The following is a 20561-nucleotide window of genomic DNA, read 5'->3' as shown; positions in this document are numbered from 1 at the left end:
ATACTGAGTTATGTACTATAATCTCTGCTCTGAAGTCTCTGGAGGTGTAGAATAAATCATAAAACAGCAGTGTCTATCATAGTATCATTTCAAGGATCTATTCAGCAACAAATATTTATTATGATTTTGCCCGTGTTTGGAAACCCCAGATTTCCCCAGATTTTCAGTCTTTCGATGATCTAGTCTTTCATGAGTTTCTGAGGATGAAAATTTGTCACCCTGAAATCAACCCCATGATCCTCTATGAACTTAGCTAGGCTGAAAGTTCTCATATCACAGACTTGGTTTCACTGGCCCCATATTCAGTGCCTTTCAATATGATAGAACATAAAGTAGTAGATTAGAGCAAGAAGGAATTTTAGATGCCATCTCTTCCAACACCTTCATTTTGCAAATGAGGAAACTGGGATCAGAGAGGGGAAGGGAATCTGCATTTGTAGAGGGATTAAGTGCATGCCCAGAATTACACAATAAGTGAATGAGGCTAGATTTGAACCTAGGTCCTCTGATTCTAAAACCAGTACTCCTCCACTGTGCCACACGGCCTCTCCTGTGGGATTTAAAGTCAGCTGCCATACCTTTGAAAAACCTAGGCCTCTTCATTCTATGATGAACTGTTAGTGGAGGAATCATAATGGTTGGCATTCATGCAGTACCCTAAGGTTTACAACAGCCCTTTCCCTACAGCGTTATTGAGCTAAGACATAGCTGGGAAGCCGATGTGGGCTGGCTGGATAGCATTTGATGCTTGCTATGGGATTGCAGATTGCAGATCTGTCTGGTGTGTCTTGATTAACTTGACCTCTGTTCTCACATTCTGCCTGCTCTTCCCTATCAAGAGATAATGTGTGTATGTATGATAATATCCACCTTGGCCAAGAATGAATTGAGGCACTATTCTTTTCTTCCCACAGCTTATGTGTTAAATACAAAGCACTTTGCAAGCTTTAAAGCACTACATAAATGCTGGCTGTTAGTGTATTACTACATCTACGTAGGCATTTCTATTAGATATATTTGGAAGAGAAATTGAACAGCAGGATAATGTAGTAGAGAGAGCGCTGGTCACCACCACCTGTTAGCGTTGTGGTCTTGGGCAAATCTGCATCTCTTGGTTGCAGTTTCCTCATCTGTTGATTTGGGAGGGCGATACCTTCCAAATGCAGAGTTTGGACCAGGTGATCTCTCTAGGCCTCAGATCTGTGAGTCTATATGTGAGGAAACAAAGGCATATATACTGAAGCAGTGTCTGTGGATACCTAAGGAATTTGGATAACTTTTCCTGCATCTGCCTTGAAGTTGATAATTTACAGATTATTGGGAAACTTCTCTGCCTCCCACAACAATCAGTGGATCTCTGCTTTTAATTATGTGATCTACTTCTTGGACCCAAAAGCAGTTTTGTTTTACTTCTTTGACATCTAGATGATTGGCTAAGTTCCCAGCCTTCTTAGAGAAAAAGAGAAGCTACAAAAATAAAGGCTGAGCCCCACAAAATTGCCTCTCTGCTACCATGTAACGTAACCTCAGTTTAATAGCCCCCCCAAAAGTGTATTTCTCTGTAATGTTCCTGCTTAATTCTGCAGAGGTGATGCTAGTATTTGACTTTCTTAAATCCAGATGGATGTACTTACTTCTACCTCATCTCAACCCTCAACTCTCCTTACCTCTCTTATTGCACTTTTACCATCTACTTTAATGTATTTATGTATTAAGTGGTAAGAAGGTCCTTGAAGGTAGGGACTGGGTTTATTCCTACTTGTTTTCTCCACAATACTATATATATTCATTCAATTCATGATTGTCCATTGGCATCAGTAAGTATTATTAATCTGCAGATGCTGTTTGGATATGAATAGTCATATCATTTCAATGTAGAGAGTTTCTGGTTGTAGACAGAGAAGTTCTTCTGAACTAAACTTTTTTTTTAATCATCCTTATAACTTGTGTCCTTTAGGAAAATTTAACTGCAAGGTGAGGTGGCTGAGATGAGGATTATGACTCTCCCTTAGACCTTCTTAACAGTTATTGATCTGGAAGATGACACCCAATTCAGCTCAGCACACATTTGTGGAATCCCTACCACCTGTCACTTTCTCTGAAGGCCACTAGGAATCTAGGAGCTTTGCCTCTTTTGAATATGGGCAAATTGTTCCTCTTTTTTTTTTCCCTTTCCTACTGTGTACGATGCCAAGTTTCTCCAGAAGCACCTGGAGCTTCTATAATAGTTGTTGTTCAGTCATATCTGACTCTTTATGACCCCGCTTGGGGTTTTCTTGGCAGAGATACTGGAGGGGTTTGCCATTTCCTTCTCCAGCTCCTTTTACAGATGAGGAAACTAAGCAAACAGGGTGATGTGACTTGCCCAGGGTGACCCAGCTAGGAAGTGTCTGAGGCCACATTTGACCTCAGGTCTTCCTGATTCCAGGCTCGGCGTCGTGCTCGCACCTCCACGCCATCCCCACCCGAAGCTGCTTCTCCGACACGGACTTGCCTTTATCAACACGTGTTATGTGGCAGGCCTTGTGCTGCTCACGTGGCCCTCTTACAGAGTGGGCGTAGCCCACTAAGGACGTGATTGGGAGTACGCTTCAGGTGAGTGCTCTAAGAAAGCTCGGGGAGGTGAGGGGCACTTTAGCCAGGGGGGATCCCAGGAAGTTTCGGGGAAGAATAGTGCCTGAGGCAGGCCTTAAGGGAAAGAAGGATTGCAATAGGCAGAAGTGGGTCCACGTCTTAGGGTACAGGCTGTGTCAGTGCACAGGAGCAAGAAAATGCGCAAGGACGTGACCAGGGAATGGCTCATAGTCCAGTCTGGCCACCACACAGAGTGTGCGAAGGGAACTTAAAGGCAATAAGACTAGAAAGGTAAGCTGGACTGAGGTCATGGAGGGCCTTGAATGTCAGGCTATGGAGTTTGTATTTTATCCTAACTACCAGACAGTAGACGATAAACAGGAGGTACAGAATAATTTTATGTATATGTACCCGAAGGTAGCCAGCTCTAGGGTGGGGGTGGGCTGTGGAGGAGGGGGAAAAAAAGGAATTTACCTGATAATTTTGTGGTATATTTGAAAGGAAGAGCAGTTTGTGCAGTTTCATGTGCAGTCATTTTTTTTGTTGTGCTATGTTATGGAAATGCTAGTTTTATTCTATAAATTTAAAATAAAATTTAATAATGATTTAAAAAAAGGAAAAAGCAATGACGCTAGCTTAAAACAGTAGAAAGCTGAAAGTTGTGTTCAGTTTTTATGTCTTTGATGTTTCTATTACACAGATACCGTCTATGTTATATCCCATTTTACCTGAAGTAGTAAGTTCCTGTGGCAGGGACCGTGTATGTACCAGGGCTAGCATATTGTTGATGCTTGGTAACTGCAACCAGGACTAATTCTGTGTTCATTCAAAATTGTCATCTGATATGGCATTACAGTGGCCATTGTCCTGTGCTGATCTTTGTGAGAATTCTTCAGGGATCTCGGTTAATGATGAACATCTCTTCTGCTCAGTGGAGTTGGCACTTGTGGCCACGTTTTACCCAACCTCCACATCTCAGCTGCACCTGCTGACATTTCCTAAATTTGAGACTAGAGGCAGAGCTCTCAATGGTGGCATCTTGGCTGGGCCACTTGCTTCCTTTGCCAGAACCAGAATTTTTGGAGCATCGGGGCATGGTGGTGAGGTGGCCTAATTACTCAAGCATTTTCCTGCCTCTGGGTTAGGGGAAGCACAGTGTGCTACATATTGTTAGCATTGTGCCCATCATGGCTATGTGTCATGGCCAGGTAGCACAAAGGAAGTGGCAAGTCTGGACATAGACACTTGGCAGAGAATGACGACTACTCCACGTTGTTGGTGCCTTTCTCTTCTAAAATGTTCCTGTTTAGGATCATAGAGAGCTGAAAAGGCTTTGAAGGTCATCTAATCTAACTCCCTCATTTTACAGAAGGGGAAACTGAGGCTCAGGGAGATGAAATGACTTGCCCTGCAGCACATGGCCAGTGAGCCGAAGAATGGCTTCTAGACCAATCCATTTTTCTTTCCATTATTAAATGACTAATGTCCAGTATTGCAAAATCTTAGAGATAATGGTATTCATTCTACTCAACTTTTATTACATGATTTATAAAAATCAGATGAAAGAAAAAACAAATCTCCTAATTTCATATTTTGAGGAAAAAAAATTGAGATATACAAGAGCTTGAACCAAGTTGTTAGCAGCAATCAGTCCCTAACACACAAAGTAGTATTTACAATTTAGAACAAGATAAATTTCAAGGGGGAAGTGTTTCAGGTTTCTTTTACCTGATTCTTTAGCATAGATCAAATGGATCCTTTTAGTTTATTTCTAGAGCCCAGATACCAGTAGTCCTATAAGTAGCTTTAAGTAGAAACCATATTCTAAGTATTTCCATGCAAATCTGTGAAGGGGTGTGGGGTAGGGGTTAAAAGTTCATAATAGAGTTAAAAGAATAAGAGTATTGAATGCTTAGAAAATGTCAAATTTCCAATTAGGAAACATTATTTGTTTTTCATCTTTGCAAAATTGTTTATTATTCAGTGTCTGAGTGAAATGATTTTTTAAAGCTTCATCTATTTATTGATATAGTACAGATTTACTAGACAGAAATTCTTGAGCCAGTGAATTTGGGAGCTGATGAGAATTTATCAGTGTTTGCCTCTGGATATTACTAAATATGTTTATAAATCTCATAAATCTGTAGTTGCCACTGCAGGCTCGCTCTTTGGTTTTCTAAAGTGTAACTCATTGACCCCCATAGCTCATGGAAGAATATAGGTAAAATTGGGGTATGACTATAATAAGGTCCTAAGTCAGGATTGTAGTGCTGTGAGACCATACCATATGTGAGAACAGCCTTTTCAGGCTAATTGCTCATTTAAGGACCATATTATGTAAATGGTGTGGAGTGGTTTTTATCTTGATTTCTGAAAGGGGGCATAAGCAGCTTTATTGTGCCAAAAAGACATGTCAGCTGCTAGCCACTTATTTCCTAGCAAAACAAACTACTTGCAGGATTCTGATTGGAGGTTTTCTTCTCCCTAGAGTTTAATTAAAATCTCTCTGCACCGCTCCATGATACTGAGGATGTTGTAGGTTCTTGTAGTGTACCCAAAAAAAGGACTGGGGTCAGCTTCATCCTGCTGCTGTCAGCCTGTGCTAATTGTGTGTCCTCTTTAGGCTGGGTAGTAGTTGCATCTAGTAGCACCATGACTGGTGACACATATTCATTTGTTATATTTATATTTATATTTATATTATCCTTTTCCCTATTTTAAAAGGGTTCAAGAGTTTGGCTTTTTCTGGCATTGACCCAAATACATTTCTCTCTGGAAGATTGAGATTTATTTAGTTAGCTATGCACGACATGTTCTGAGAGTGGAAGCTGTTTGTTTGGAGCATTATAGATTCACAGTGCAGACCCAGGAAAAGGGCAAGAAAGGGCCATAGAGATCATCCCGCTCTTGCTTTGCAGACCAAGAAACCAAGTTCTAGGATGGCTAAGCAGCCTGCCTGATGCTTCATAGGGGGTGAGTAAGAGAGCCAGGATTCCAGTCCAGGGCCTCTCAGGTCATAATCAGGTTTCCACTAGACTGTGCTGCATGCTAAGTCACAAAGCCAAAACTTGTACCCAGATCATTTGCACTTTCCACTATGCCACTAATCTCTTCACATCTTAGCACCATCCTTTTTGAGGAGCCAAAGGAATGAATCCCATCAAGGTTGAACGTAGATCCATATTTGAATCCTGAGAGTCATTGTGTCCTGGTGGATAGAGAGTGGGCCTTGGAGCCAAGGAGACCTGAGTTAAAGTCTCACCTCTCACATTTACCTGCTATATGACCCTGGGCAGGTCACCTAACCTCTTAGTGCCCTAGGCAACTGAGACTAAAATTTACAGAGATGATGACCTGAATGGGTAGAAGCACCTCACCCAAGAGTTTGCTATGCCAATGAAATCACAGTCCTCATACGCTATTTGCATCCTGACTCTGGCAGTTCTTTTTTCAAGAACTTGGAATAAACTATGCACAGGAGGATAAGGGCCTGTACCAGGGTGTGGCAGTGTTAGAGGAGAGAAATTGGCGAGAGATGTTAAGGAGGTAAAATTGACGGGCTTTGGCAACAGGTTGGCTATGGGGGAATGGGGGAGTGAAAAAGTGAGGAGTTGGGGGTGACTGTGAGGCTGCCAGCCTGGGTGACTGGGAGGATGGTGGTGCCCCTGAGAGTAATGAGGAAGTTAGGATGGGGGTGAGGGTGGGGGTGTATGTAATGAATCCAGTTTTAGATACATTGAGTTGAAAATGTCACCAGCTTAAGATACCCAAGAGGCAGTTGGAGTTACAAGACAGGTTGGGGGGCTAGGGATGAATAAAAAGATCTGAAAAATCATCAGCGTAGAGACTGAGTGAAGACTGAGATTGAATGAAGAAGTGCAATTTCATGGGCGCATCCCCATCGCTGGCAGGCCAGTCAGAAGTGCTCTTCATATATGGAGGACTGCACTTGACAGATTGAGGGCCTTACATGTTTCACCTGGCAATGAGGAGGCTACTCCTGAGGCCAGAAGAGCTTCAGGTCAGAGTTTTCCCATTCTAGATCTGCAGGTGACATTGTGAGCTGTTTATAAACCATTGATGAGAGTGGAACAAATTCCTTTTCAGTTGTATATAGCACAGAAGCTTAGTAAAAATTAAGAGGGCTTTAAAAGCTAAGCCCTGAGCAGGGAGACTGTGTATTTACCTTGGGTTTTATAGAAGTTGGTCACTTGAAGCTGTACTCCTCTCCTTTCTTGTGCTACTGCTTTTATGCCTTTTTACATCTCAAAATAACCTGCTTGCTGTATGTGCATATATCTTTGTTTTTATCTGGTGAATTCCATAGAAGGTTGCACTGACTCTACCTGTAACCTACTTTACTGAAGTAATGCTGACACGTTCTGGGAGTCTGCAGTGGCATGAGACTAAAACTTAACTGGCATCATGAGATCCCAGTTGGTTTAACTGCTCTGCCTGTCCTACTTGGTAATGCATGTGTAATTATACTGAATGATAATCATTCTCAAGAGGTTCTGAAGTAGATTGCATTAAAAAGGGATTGAAGGAAAGGAGATGGGAACTAGAGAGATAGAAATAAATTATAGGGAGTATATGACAAAGAAAGACCAGAAATTAAGCCTTCTGGTGACCTAGTAATTTAAAGGCCTTAACCATGTGTTTAAAGTGAGTATAATGGTAGGCAAATGATCTCTTGCAATTCAGGAAATTAATTTTAAACTACCACAAGTTATATGTTTATATACATTGAGCATTGAATTTGATGTTAACTTTATTTTATCTAATATCTTTATTCCTTTACAACCTCGGTATCATTTATTTGATGATTTTTTATTGTTCTGCTTCAGTCTTTTAGAAAGAGAAGGCCAAATTTCATTTAATAGTCTTGTTAACTAGCTAATTCAGAAGGGTTAAAGTATTTATGACTTTCTTGAGTTTATGAACAAATTGTAAGAAACAAAGAAGATATTCTTTGAAGATCTTTGAAGATTACTCTCTTAATTACCAAACCATTAGAGAGACTGGAAATGAGCCTCTACGCGGGACTTTGAGTGGGATTTGGTTGCTTGATAGGCATGTGACTCTGGGAGGCTAGACCAGCAGCAGTACCTGGTATCAGACTCTTAACACTGTATTTAAAGGGTGTCTGAAGAAATGAGGGAAGAGCAAGGGGACAAGGAGGTGTGGGCGTCTCCGGGGGTGAAACCATGCTCTGAACCTAAATGGTCACTAAACCAAGAGTTTGGTTTAGAAGCAACTTCCAAAGGGATGGAGCACATCCTTAACTTGTCACCAACGATATCAGTGAATGGATTGGAAACTGGAAGGAAAGTGACTGGAAAACAAATCAGAATCAGGAGATTGTGCCCTGGGAGCACTTCCCTAGCCAGGTAATGTGACTCAGGACAGTGGGTTTGAGTGGAGGCATGTTCCTGCTCATTCAGAAGCTCAGAGATTAGCCAGAAAAGTAATTGGGAAATGAGGAGACTCAAATCAGTATTTGCAGATGTTGAATGTGGCTTAAGGCAATATTCTATTTATCCCTGCAATGTAATCTCTACAACATATTCTCTTACCTTTTTTCCCTTGACTTGGAACCATTTCTAGGACTTTTTGGTCATTTCTTCTCTGTTTTTTTGTGTAGTTTCTAGGCTTTTCTATGTGTTAATGTTTTAAATTCTTGTGGGAATTATTTTCACATTCAGTAATAATTGGAGAAAGGCAGCTGTCACCTCATCTCTCTGTCAGGTCTAGCTAAACTCTGACTGCCTCAGCCACTTAGAACCCGGCCTGATTACTTGACTGCTCACTGTGTATCCAGACCGCTTGCCTGGTGTGGATGAATGGGAGTCTCTCGTTGTTCCTTCCAGTAAGATGGGTTGGCACTGACTCCTTCTGACTCCTTGACCTGAGCACCTGCCCTTCCTCTATGACCTGCAGTTCCCTGGTATTGTCATCCCACCTACTGACTAATCCTGAAGATGAGTGGACTTTACCATCTGCCCTCAGCTTCGCTCTGAGGGCTTCTGTGCCCGTCCTTCCTCCCTGCAGCTGAGCTTGGCTTAATTTTTGTCTCTCCCGGTTAGAGTATAAACACGAGCAAGGACTGTCTTGCTCTTTCTTTATGAATCCCACTGCTTACTCTGGTCCTTGGCACCTAGTAAGTGTTTAATAAATATTTTTTCACTCAAAAAAATGAAAGAAAATGATTTGTTGGTGGAAGGAATGAGGAGACTGTGTCTTGGTGTTTTGAGTATATGGTGTCGGTTTGACCTTGACGGGATCTAAAGTAGGAGATTGGTTAGTCCAGTCTGTATAAAAAACAGGAATCTTCCCTGCAGCACCCCTACAGGAAGGCATCCAAGCTACTCTGGAAGACTTCGGTACGTCATCAGGAAACCCATTCCACCTTTGACAGGACATTTCGATTTATATCAGGCTGAAATTTGCCTCCCTGAAACTTCAGCCCTTAGCTCCTGGTTCTGTCTTCTGGAGTCAAGCAGAGAATACATCTAGCATTGTATTTGTTAAATATAGGCCTAGGTTCCTTCTTGACCCCCTAGAAAGAATTTTAAAATGAGTGTTCACTATTATAAGACCAAAAATTCAAAGCAGGAAAGAACCTTTCATTCAACACTTGTTTACTAAGCACCTTACCTTGGTGCTAGATACTTAAAAAGCCAGAAATAAGTTTGCATTTAGGATTAAAATGATGAAAAATGATACAGTCTCTGCCCTCAAGGAATATACGGTCCAGTAGGAAGAGATTTTTTAAAAATGGGAAACAAGATAAGGCTAAAGGAGAAATCACTCTGAATGCTGAGTGGGAGGCATCTCAGAGTAGTGGGCAGAATACTGGCTTTGGACTCCAAATAAAACCTGAGTTCAAATCCTACACAGGTGCTTAATATCTTGGTCAGTCATCCAAGATCATAGATTTAAAGACAGAAAGAACCTTAGCGTCATTTAGTACAGCCCGCTGATTTTATAGTCACTCTCTTACCTACCAACTCTTGGAGAGACTGGGGATGAGTTGGCGATGCTGCAAACAGGATTTGGGGGGCTGCTTAGTTGACTGGCGGACATGTGACCCTGGGCAGGGGGACAGCAGCAGCAGCAGGCATCCGGCTTGTTAACACTCATCAAAAGAGTGCCTGGAGAAATAAGCGAACAGAAGGGATGGCCGGAGGGAGCCCAGGGAAGAGCCGGAATTCAGATTTGTATCCAGGTCCTCTCACTTCAAACCCAATGCTCCTTCCACTTACCATGTTCTCCCAGCCTCAGTTTTCCTATCTGTAAAGGGAGATAATAATAGCAGTAGAAGTTATCCCATGGGGAAGGTTAAATGACAATATATGGAAAGCATTTTGCAAACCTTAAAGCACTTACACCTTCAAGCCAATTTTTATTTTTTTCATTATCTCTTTCAATTGAGGGGATTGTTGTAAGGGTATGTGTAGAGGTGGTAGCCTTGGCAAGGAGAGGGGTCATATCATTATCAGACCGTGGAAAAAAGGAAGGGATGCTGTCAGAGGGCTTTGAGATAGAGAGGAGAGGCGGGGGAATTCCAGGTGAATGACCTTCATTTTCTCAGTAGAAGAAGAGATGAGGTCCTCACCTAAGAGGATGAGGGTTAGTGGTGTGAGTAAAACCGAATTTGTTCAGGAATGCATTTTACAAATCATTTAAAGAAGGATGTATCTGACTGAGGAATTTACATCAAATAAAATGACTTGGGATGAGCTCAGAAACCGTCTGAGCTCTCCACTCCCTCCATACATTAAATATATAGTGACTGGCTAATACACTCAAGCTTCTGTGCTGTGAGCTCTCCTGTCGTTCTCGGTGTAAGATTCAGCGTTGGGTTTGCTTGGGAATGGCGTGTCGGAGGAGGTGCCACCTCTCGAGCCAGTGTTCGCTTAGTTCTGCTTGCTCTGCTGAAGAAGTTGCCCTCTTCCTCCTTTGGGGAGCAGCTCCTTTGCTGTGTTCTACCGCAGTGTTTTGGTTCCTTTTGTTCCCTTCCTCTTCCAAGGCGTACATTGGGGGAGGGGGGCAGGGGGTGTGTGTGACAACTTTTCCTGACGTCCTGTGAAAAACGGAAATACTGTCTAATACCTATCTTGAACTAATAATATTTCCTTCATGGTGATTATTATCTATGTGCGCAACTGTGGGTAAAAATCAAACACTGTCTTAACACGGTGGCTGGCACATAGATGCTTAATAAATGTTTTTTTTTTTTAATTGAATTGACATTTCTTTTATCACATTGTACCAGCCTGCGTTTGGTCTGCACCTGTAATCACTATTTAGACTAGGCCTCTCCTCTCCCTGAAGGTGGTCTAGGTGCCTAGCTCAGAGTCCCTTTGTCATTCATGTCATTCTGCTCTTCCTGCCCCCCAACTCCACAATCCAGATGCAGAATTGGAAGCAATTCGGTTATACCTCAGTGTCAAATGGTTTGGTGGCTTTTGTTTTTGCCTTCCCTTCTTACAGTTAACCTAACTCCAGTTTGTATAGCAGCTGCTTAAATGTCTCTATTATTGTCATGGAAATACAGGGTTTAGAGCAGAAAGGGACCATTTGATTTTATATATAAGAAAACTAAGGGCCTGGAGAAATGATGTGATTTGCCCAAGTATTAAGTAGTGGAGCCAGGATTTTCAGCAAGGTCCTCCGATTTTCTGTCCAGTGCTCTTTGGATTATGCCACCCTGATAACAGCTGTCCACTTTGTGGAGATCACTGTGACCATTGCTTCTGTGCTGGTAAACTGGCTCTGCTGCTAGCATTGATTGGGGGCGCTTTGCTCTCCACAGGATCCTAAGATTTAGGATGGGAAGGGACCCTAGAGATCATGCAGCCTAGACTCCTCACTTCCAGACGAGGAAGCTGTCACAGGGCTGCTAAGGGGCAGGGCCGGGCTTCTCAGCCTTGTCTTCTGACTTCAAACCCAGTGTTCTCCTCTGCAGCATACTGCATGTCTCTCACCTGCTTGTGGCTTGGCAATAGGAGAAGGTGTAGGTGGTAGCAGTCCTACAGCTCAGCATACTAGATCCCACGCTTGCGTAGGCCCTGGTCTGAGTGAAACAACAGCACCCCTGCTTTGTGGACATTGGTTGGTTGGACAGTTCATGCCAAATGGGTACTGAGTTCTCTCTTGGGTGCCAAGAGACATTCTGATCTCCATTGGCTTTATTACTCTTTGTAGAGCAGTACACCATTGGATAGTGTGCTGTGTAAGCAGCAGCATTGAGCTTTCAGCTCTGTGACTGGTGAATATCTTTGGCTGTAGATTGGGTTGTCCTTATGTTGTCTGATATATGACCTTCATTGTCTAAAGGATTGTCAGTGGTCCATAGTGCTGTGCCAGCTCTGTAAAAATAAGGGTGATCAATTTCATGTCTCCTTTCTCTTGGAGCATAATGAGCATATGGCCCGAGTGAGCTGAGCTTCCAGGCTAATGTAAAGCGCTAGCATAACACTGGGGACTCTCTTGTCTTACTGTCTGACTCACAGCTTCCCTTGGGACATGGGAGCCAGCGAAGTGTTGTGTATTTGAAAAGATTTGGCTTTAATAATCTGCAGTGCAGGTAATCTGTCTGCACATAATCTTGAGGTTTTGGGTAACTGATTTTTTACATTCAGTCTTTGTCTTAGAGGACAATATAATAAGGACACTAACTTGTATCCTAAGAAAATAATGATAGAAAATAATTTGGAAACTAGTATAAATTAACTTTAAGCACAAGGCCTGAACTCTGTTAAAATAGGCATTTTCTTTACTATGAGAAAATTTCATTCTTGTTACACGTTTTGTTTCTTCTAACCTTTGGCCCTCATTTTGAGTGCTTTAAAACACTTAATTCTATGTTGCCTTCAGTTTGCTCTCTGAAGTTAAGGAAATGCTTTTGTGTTAGCTCATAAAGTCTGCAATGAGTCATTATTTTAGACATGACCAGTGCTTTCCACATATCCATCCATCTTCCTGGTCTATAAGCCAGAATGTTTATTTATCCCTTTGTATTTGGTAAAATGGTTACCTATGACTTAAATCTGAGAAATCCCCTTGTTAGCTTTTTTAGCCTGTTATTAATAGTTTCCATTATAGAGTCCAAGTGATTTGGTCATCTAAGGTAACTTTTTACCAAAAGCTATGATAATATCCTGTATTAAAAGAAACCCTCCCAATCATTCTCTCTTCACTTTCCTTTTTCTTCTTATACTCTTATTTTTTTAAAAAGGTTTTGAGCAGAGTTTATAAGAGGTCCTGTTTTTATTTGTCCAAACAATGTGAATGTTGGTGAAGCCAAGAACATTTTAAATTAAAGATGCAGAAAGAATGTCCTTGATAGGTTTTTATGCCATTGCACTGGATATATTATACATATTTGTTGCATATTTAAAGTAAAAGTCTGTAAGCTGATTCTGTGTTTGAATTGAAAGATGACTTGAAATAAACTAAACTTAGAACCAGACCCTTGAATAACTATATCAGAGCATTAGACCAAGATTTCAGCTGTCAGGTTTCTATGTTGAGAGATGTGGCATTAGAGAGATAATAGGGTCAAATGAAAATTCTTCATTTTAAATTTAGATGAATGATAGTGTTGAAATCATAGAATTGAAATCCTTGAGATCATCCACTCCGCTCATCGCTTCACAGATGAGAAAAGTTGGACCTACTTTGTTAAGTGATTTAGCCAGGGTGAAGCAGAAGAACTCTCTTGACCTCTTGATCCTGTGCTTTTTCTACTCTTATCATATTTTCTACTTTTGTAGATGTATAGCAGTATAATCTCATAGAAAAATGGAGCTAATTGTTTAATGATTTATCTCTTCTGACTGAATTTCAGGTTTGTTACAGTTGATTACCACTATTCAGCCCATTTGGTTATATTTTCATTTTCAGCTTAGACTGTTATCTTTTTAGTCAGTACAGTAGTGAAATATCTTCATTTCACTCCCACTAGAGGCTTTCAAGAAATAGCTACATCAGAGAATCGTAGATTTAGAGCAGGAAGGGCCCTGGACTGGAGCTAGATGAGGTCATGTGATGAGCCTGGAATCACAAAGCTACTGTGTCTGAGGCAGAATTCGAACTCATGTCTCCCTAGCTTCAAACCCAATGCCTGAGCCATTGGGCCATCTCTCTGCTGTAGTTAGATCTGAAGGTTAGAGATGCTCTGTGTCTTTGACATATTCTGATGAGCAACATGGGAGGGACAGTGGGATCACTGTCTCAGAGCCCAGCTCTGAGATTCTTCTGTCTCTACCACTATGATAGTCTGATCCCAAACCAAGCTTCTTATTACTCCTCTCAAATGTGCCTCTTCTCCTGATTTCACAATTTCTGCCTGTGGCACCACCCTGTTTCTCATGTTCAAGATCTTGCAGTATAATCTGACTTCTGTGTACTCTCTATGTCTCTCATCTAATCAGCTACTAAGGCCAATGTAGTATATCATACATCTGTCTCTTTCCTCTCTCTTCCTATTGCCATCACCCTAATTGAGACCCCTCTGTTGCCCACTGTGTGGATTGTTGCCCTAGCCTTCTAACAAATCTTTCTGCTTCTACTCTAGTTGGCCCTGTTCCAAACTGTCTTCCATACAGCTGCCAAAGTAATATTCCTAAAGCCATAGGTCTGGCATGTCACCCCCCCCCTCAAAAAACTACTGCTACCTCTTGGATATAGTGCTGACTCCTCTCTTTAACATATAAAGTCCTTTACAGTGCTATTCCAGCCTACCTTTTCAGACTTAGCATACGTTACTTCCCTTTACCCACTGTATGGTCCTGCCAAAAAACTGGCCTCATTTTTCCACCTCACATCTATCTCTGTACCTTAGCACACACTGGCCCAGTGCCTAATGCATTCCTACCCCTTCTCTACCTTTTTGTATAGTAGTCTCTAAACTTTTTTGACCTCACACTCCATCAGTCAAAAAGAAAAAATTGAGCAAGCACTTTCAGTATATGTATGTTTATAAATTGCATACGTGCATTACTTTATTACTATGTAAATATTTATGTAGTGCTTTAAAGTTTGCAAAGTACCTTATTTTTATTATCTTATTTTGAGCCTTCACAACAACCCTGTGAGGTAAATGCTATTATTCCCATTGTACAGATGAGAAAACCAAGGCTGAAATAGGAAAAGTCACTTGACCCAGGTCACAAAACTAGTATCTGAGGCAGGATTGAACTCTAGTCCAGTACTCTATCTATGCATTATAAAACATACACAAAAATTAAAAAATAATTAAAGATGAAATAAACAGTATTTTGAAAAATTCACTTTTAGCAACAGAAAACCTAATGACAATTTGCTATCAGCAAAAAACACTAAAATATTAACAGAAAATATTAATATTTTCTGATAGATGTGATTCGCTTGTTTGGTTTTTTTTTATTTTGGTTTAACACTTTGCCACACTTATTTAAGGGTCTGGTTTTAAGTTTCGTTTATTTCAGTCATTAGTTTTTAGGACTGTCATACCTGAGAAAGCTACCTTGCAAAGATACAAAGTGGAAGAAGTTTATTATTAGCCCTGCTTACTAAATCACAGTACTCGTTTTTCAGCCTCATTTACCAGTGATGCAGAAGTTTGTGTTGAAATTCAGGTGGTAAATAATCATCCTGATGTCTGTCAGTTCTTGCATACTAATAGAAAGATCTTGCATTTTTATATCCTTAATAAACGGCTTCAAAACCCACAGAAACTCTTTGGAAGATTTTAAAGAAGTTACAGAATTATGTTTCCAAGATTACTTGTGTGAACATAAGGTTTCAGAGGGTCTCTCGGATCAGATGAGATAATAATGGTAAAGTACTCAGCACAGTGCCCGGTACATAGTAGGTGTTATTCTGTTCCCTCCCCCATATATTTATTTAACCAGACACATGTAAACTTTAGTATTTCATAATGTGATGACAGTGTTATGAATAAGAGCATCACTATCAATACCTATGTGTTGTGAAACTTACTTTTCTCTCAGGATACCTTGCATACTCTATGAGACATTGAGACTGTCATATAGACTGAGTAAAGGTACCAGAGTCCCTCTGTATGGTAAATTTTTTTTTAGCTGTTTCTTGCTGTTTTCTTGCCATACCCAGTGGATTGTCTTGGGTCGTTCCTGGGATATACATACCCTGATTTGGAAACCACTGTCTCAGAATCCCTAGCTTCCTTCAAAGCTCCGCTTAAGGGCCACCTCCTCTGTGGGACCCTTCCTAACCCTCCTCAGCTTCAAGGATCTCTCCACTGAAATTACATTGTCCTTGTGGCAGCCAGGATACAGCGTGGTTAGGGAAGTGTCAGGAAGACTTGGACACAAGGCCAAGTAGACACATCCTGCCTGTGGTGACTGTGGGCAAGTCCTGTGCCCCGTCAGGTCCCCAGACAACTCTGAAACTGTAGGATGCAGATAGAGCGCTTGGAACTGATACAGGGAATGTCCTCACCAATTATTCCCTGTAGAACGAAATCTCAAATCTAGCTTTAAAAAAATTGTTTACTTACATGTATAAATGTTTTCCCAATATAATATAAACTCAAAAAGGCCAGAGCTGTTTCATTTTTGTACAGTACACAGTAGCGGCTTATTAAATGCTTAGTGATTGATACCAATTCCGTAACAATCTGTCACACAAAGATCATCTGCCTAGAAATCTTCAGCAGCTTTCTCTTGCCTCCTGTAAAATCCAGTCCCTTTACTGGAAAATCAAGGCCACCTGACATCTGTGTAACCACTCGACCTTTTAGCCTCATAATTCCTCTTCATACAGTCTGTGTTCCATCCAAACTGGAATTACCATCTCCTCATCCAAACAGACTGTGTCAAGCTACCTCCATCTTTTACTCTTATATCCCTGCATCTGCAATATCCTTCCTTCCCCTATTTGACTGATGAAGTCCTTGTCATCCATGAAAGCCTAATTTAACCCTACCTATTAGAATGTGAGCTCCTTGAAATGCAAATTAAAGCAGCTCTGAGGTTCCATCTCACACCCATCGGATGTGCAAATGGGCAAATAAATGCCCTGTTGGTAAAGCTGAGACTAATCAGTCCAGTCTGGAGGTGGGGAACCTGCGGCCTCAAGGCCGCATGTGGCCCTCTTGGTCCTCAAGTGCAGCCCTTTGACTGAATCAAAACTTCACAAAACAAATTTCCTTAATCTCAGTCAGAAGGCCATGCCCAAGAACCTAGAAGATCACATGTGGCCTCTAGGCTGCAGGGTTCCCACTCCTGGTCTAGTCAGTCATTAAGGAAAGGAGTTAGAAACTGAACCTCCAGAATTACTAAACTGTAGACATCCTTTGACCCAGAGATACTATTACCATTGGACCTGGAAACCCAAAGAGGTCAAGGAAAGAGGAGGACCTATATGGCATCTCTTACAGTGACAAAAAAACTGGTGATTAAGGGGTTTTTGACCGGACACAGAATAGCTGAACAAATTATGGTGTATTAATGTAATGGAATGCTATTGTGCCATGAGAAATGATAAAAGGGATGGTTTCAAAGACCACTGGGAAACTTTATATGAACTAACGTTAGTGAAATGAGCATAATCAGGAGAACGGTTTATAGAGTAAAGACAAACAGCTTTGAAGAATTTAAGAACTCTGACCCATGGCAAAATGACCGGCCCCAATTCCAGAGGATTGTTGATGAAGCGTCCTACTCACCTGCTGCCAGTGAAGTGATGGACTCAAGGTGCAGAATGAGGCACATACTTTTGAATATGGCCAGTGAGGAATCTGTTTTCTTCACTATATATTTGCTACAAGGGGATTTTTTCCCCTTTCCTTTTTTTTTTTCCCAATGGAGGAAAAGGTGGGAGGGAGAGAATTTTTTCTTCAAATTCAGGGCAGCTGGGTGGAGCAGTGGATAGAGCACTGGCCCAGGATTCAAGAGAACCTGAGTTCAAATGCAGCCTCAGACACTTAACACTTAACTAGCTGTATGACCCTGGGCAAGTCACTTAACCCCATTGCCTAGCCCCCCCCAAAAAAAAATATATATATATACACACACACACACACATATATATATTTTCTTTGAGGGCAGGCGTTTCTCTGTATCCCCTCCCCATCAGTCAATAAACATAAGTGCCTACTATGTGCAGAGCACTGTGCTAAGCATCAGTCATACAAAAAGAGGCAAAAGACAGTCCTTGCATTCAGGGTGCTCACGATAATGGGGGCAGCAACAAACAAGTGTGTACAAACAAGCTGTGCCCAGGATAAATAGGAAATAATTATGAGAGGGGAGACACTAGAGTGAAGAAGTGTCAGGAGAGGCTTTCTGTGGAGGGCAGGGTTTTAGCAGACACTTGAAGGAATTCAGGGAAGCCGGGAGGTAGGGATGAGGAGAGCCTTATAGGCATGGGGGACAGCCAGTGAAAATGCCTGGAGCTGAGAGGTGGTATGGCCTGTTAGTGAACAAGTGTTCCACAAAATTCCTGGAATGTGGCAGTATATGAATTGGCTAACCAACTGACCTCCTCCAGGAAGTTTCCCCTGATTTCTCCATTTCAGTAATGACCTTTACCCTCCCATGTCACTTGGTTCTTTCTTTTGTAACTCTCTGATGCACATATTATATAACATTGTTTCTTAGAAGTTATCAGTGTTGTTGTCTTCCCTCACTGCCATGGAACTTAGTTATGTGAGGACTGGCCAGCATCACTGTAATGGATTGGGTTTTTTGTGTTGAATTAATGTCCTCGAGAGATATAGAAATTATATAAATGAGATAACCTTGGAACAGTAAAGATAAAAATGTTTGCAAAGAAACCAAGAATGAGACAGGTATAAACAGTTTCTATGAATTAATGTCCAAAAATGAAATGCATTGGGAAGAAGAAGGAAAAATTTGTCATTAGAAACTGATGACTTTTTTTTTAAGTAATGATGCATTTAAGAAAGCAGTGTGTAGAGCACTGAATCTAGGGTAAGAGCGTAAGTTCAAAGCTTAGATCTGTTATTTCCTGCTCTTGTATCTTAGAAAAAGACAGTTCATCTCTGAGTCTCATTTTCTCCATCTTTAAAACAAGGGGATTAGATTAGGCAATCTCAGTGATCCTTTCTAAAATAAATCATGTGTTCTCTGTCCTAGTACATCCCAGACATTTGGAAATCTTAGGTAGTTTTTTGTTTTTGTCTGTAACTAGTCAAACATGCCAATGACATATAAAGCAGTAGGTCTTTATTATGGTCCATTTTAAGTCACAGAATTTCAGAACCTCGGGCAGCCAGTTAGGTCAGTTTGCACCCAAAAGGAGTTCCTACTGTGCAAGTGGTCATCCAGTGCAGACCTCTAAGGAGAGGAAACCTGCCACCTCTCTATGTAACCTGTTCCAGTTTTGAATGGCTATGTCTGTAAAGATTGTTCCCCCTGATATCAGGTCCAAATTTTCCACTTAAAAACTTCTTCCATTGCTCCTGGTACTGCCCTCCTTTTGTATACAAGTATAAGGTAAGTATACACTTATCCCTATGGAATTTCATCTTAGTCCAGTGCTGTAGTCTGTCATGGTCTTTTGGGATCCCAATGCTGTCATCCACTAGTAGCTTGATCCCTCTTGCCAGTTTAGGTTGGGAAGTTAAGGTCTAGGTTCAGTCCACAAACAAAGCTTTTTCTTGGAGGTGGGTTATTGGAGAGGAAATGGAAACGAGAAACTCAGCTTTCGCAGTTTTAAAGATATGTGCAGTTGGATTTCTCCATATGTTTGGCGACGTTTTCTGAAGATATGAGTATTAATAGCATTGTTAGTCATTGCCACTGTAATCCAAATAAGGTAATTCCCTGTTCATTTTTGACTGTTCATTCAACATCTTGCACACAGTCCTATTCTGATGCCCCATTGTGGCTTGGAAAAATTCTACTTTCTCAAAACTTATGCCAACAGAGTGCAGGCTATAGAAGGTCCTATCATGCTATATAGATTTTAGCATAATCTCACCAATGAGTAGGTTGACTTTCTGAGGGTCCGTCTTTTGAATTATAGAGTCTTATCACCAGTATGTTGGCCACTTGGTGAAGAATTCTTTGGCCATGGCAACCCAGAAAACAAAGAAAAATTTTTAAATGGGGACACTTGATGGAGCTGTGAAATGGTTTAACTGTTCTAGAAAGCAATTTGGAATTATACTAAAAAGGTGACTAAACTGTCTCTACCTTTCAATCCAGGTATGTCACTGCTAGGCACATACCCCCAGATCAAAGATAGAAGAAAGTTCACATAGATGACAATATTTATACAAACACCTCTCTTAGTAACAAAGTACTGGAAACAGAGTTAATGCCCATCAATGGGGGAGTGACCAAACAAATTGTGGCAAATCAGTGGATCAGCATCTCCCATGTGCCGTGCATCATAAATACAAGAACAGCAAATGAAATAATCCCTGCTCAGGAGGAGTTTGCTTTCTAATGGAGAGAGATATGTGTGTGTGTGTGTGTGTGTGTGTGTGTGTACATAGAGAGAGAGAATAAACAAACAGAATAAATAAATACAAAATAGTTAAATATAAAGTAGCTTGGAAACAAAAGTGCTATTAGCATTAGTACTTTGGCTGCTAGGTGGCACAGTGGGTGGAGGACTGGGCCTGGAATCAAGAAGACCCGAGTTCAAACATGACCTCAGATATTAACTAGCTGTGTGACTCCGGGCAAGTCACTTAACCTTTATTTGCCTCAGTTTCCTCAGCTGTAAAATGGGGGTGATAGCATTGTCTACCTTACAGAGTTGTTGTGAGGATCAAGTGAGATAATATTTGTAAAGCCCTTAGTGCAGTGCCTGGTACATAGTAGGTGTTATATTCATGCTTATTCCTCTCCTTTTCCCTGTTAGTTGGAGGTCATCTGGAAAGACTTCGTATAGAATGGTGGTGCTTGTGCTTCATCTTAAAGGAACAGAAGGATTTTGTGAGGTAGAGTTAAGAAGAGAGACCATTCCAGGCATGGAGAACT

At 41.2% G+C, this 20561-nt stretch overlaps 1 protein-coding gene across 2 annotated transcripts in view; it reads left to right on the top strand.

The window, feature by feature from the left end:
- The window catches only part of HMG20A (high mobility group 20A), an 81028-nt gene that overhangs the window by 22684 nt on the left and 37783 nt on the right, over positions 1 to 20561 (top strand). The window contains exon 1 of one of the 2 annotated variants that reach the window (XM_020975155.2): positions 2466 to 2595. The exons of the other annotated variant lie outside the window; for it this stretch is intronic. The gene's annotated coding sequence lies outside the window, so the exon portion shown is untranslated. Of the gene's footprint in view, positions 1 to 2465; positions 2596 to 20561 lie in introns of those variants that run through there. 2 annotated transcript variants of the gene reach the window in all.

Source organism: Phascolarctos cinereus, unplaced genomic scaffold, assembly GCF_003287225.1.
Source record: "Phascolarctos cinereus isolate Bilbo 61053 unplaced genomic scaffold, phaCin_HiC Scaffold_3;HRSCAF=262, whole genome shotgun sequence".
NCBI lineage: Eukaryota > Metazoa > Chordata > Mammalia > Diprotodontia > Phascolarctidae > Phascolarctos > Phascolarctos cinereus.
Note: the sequence above shows the minus strand (reverse complement) of the source record. Positions and strands in the feature narration are given on the sequence as shown.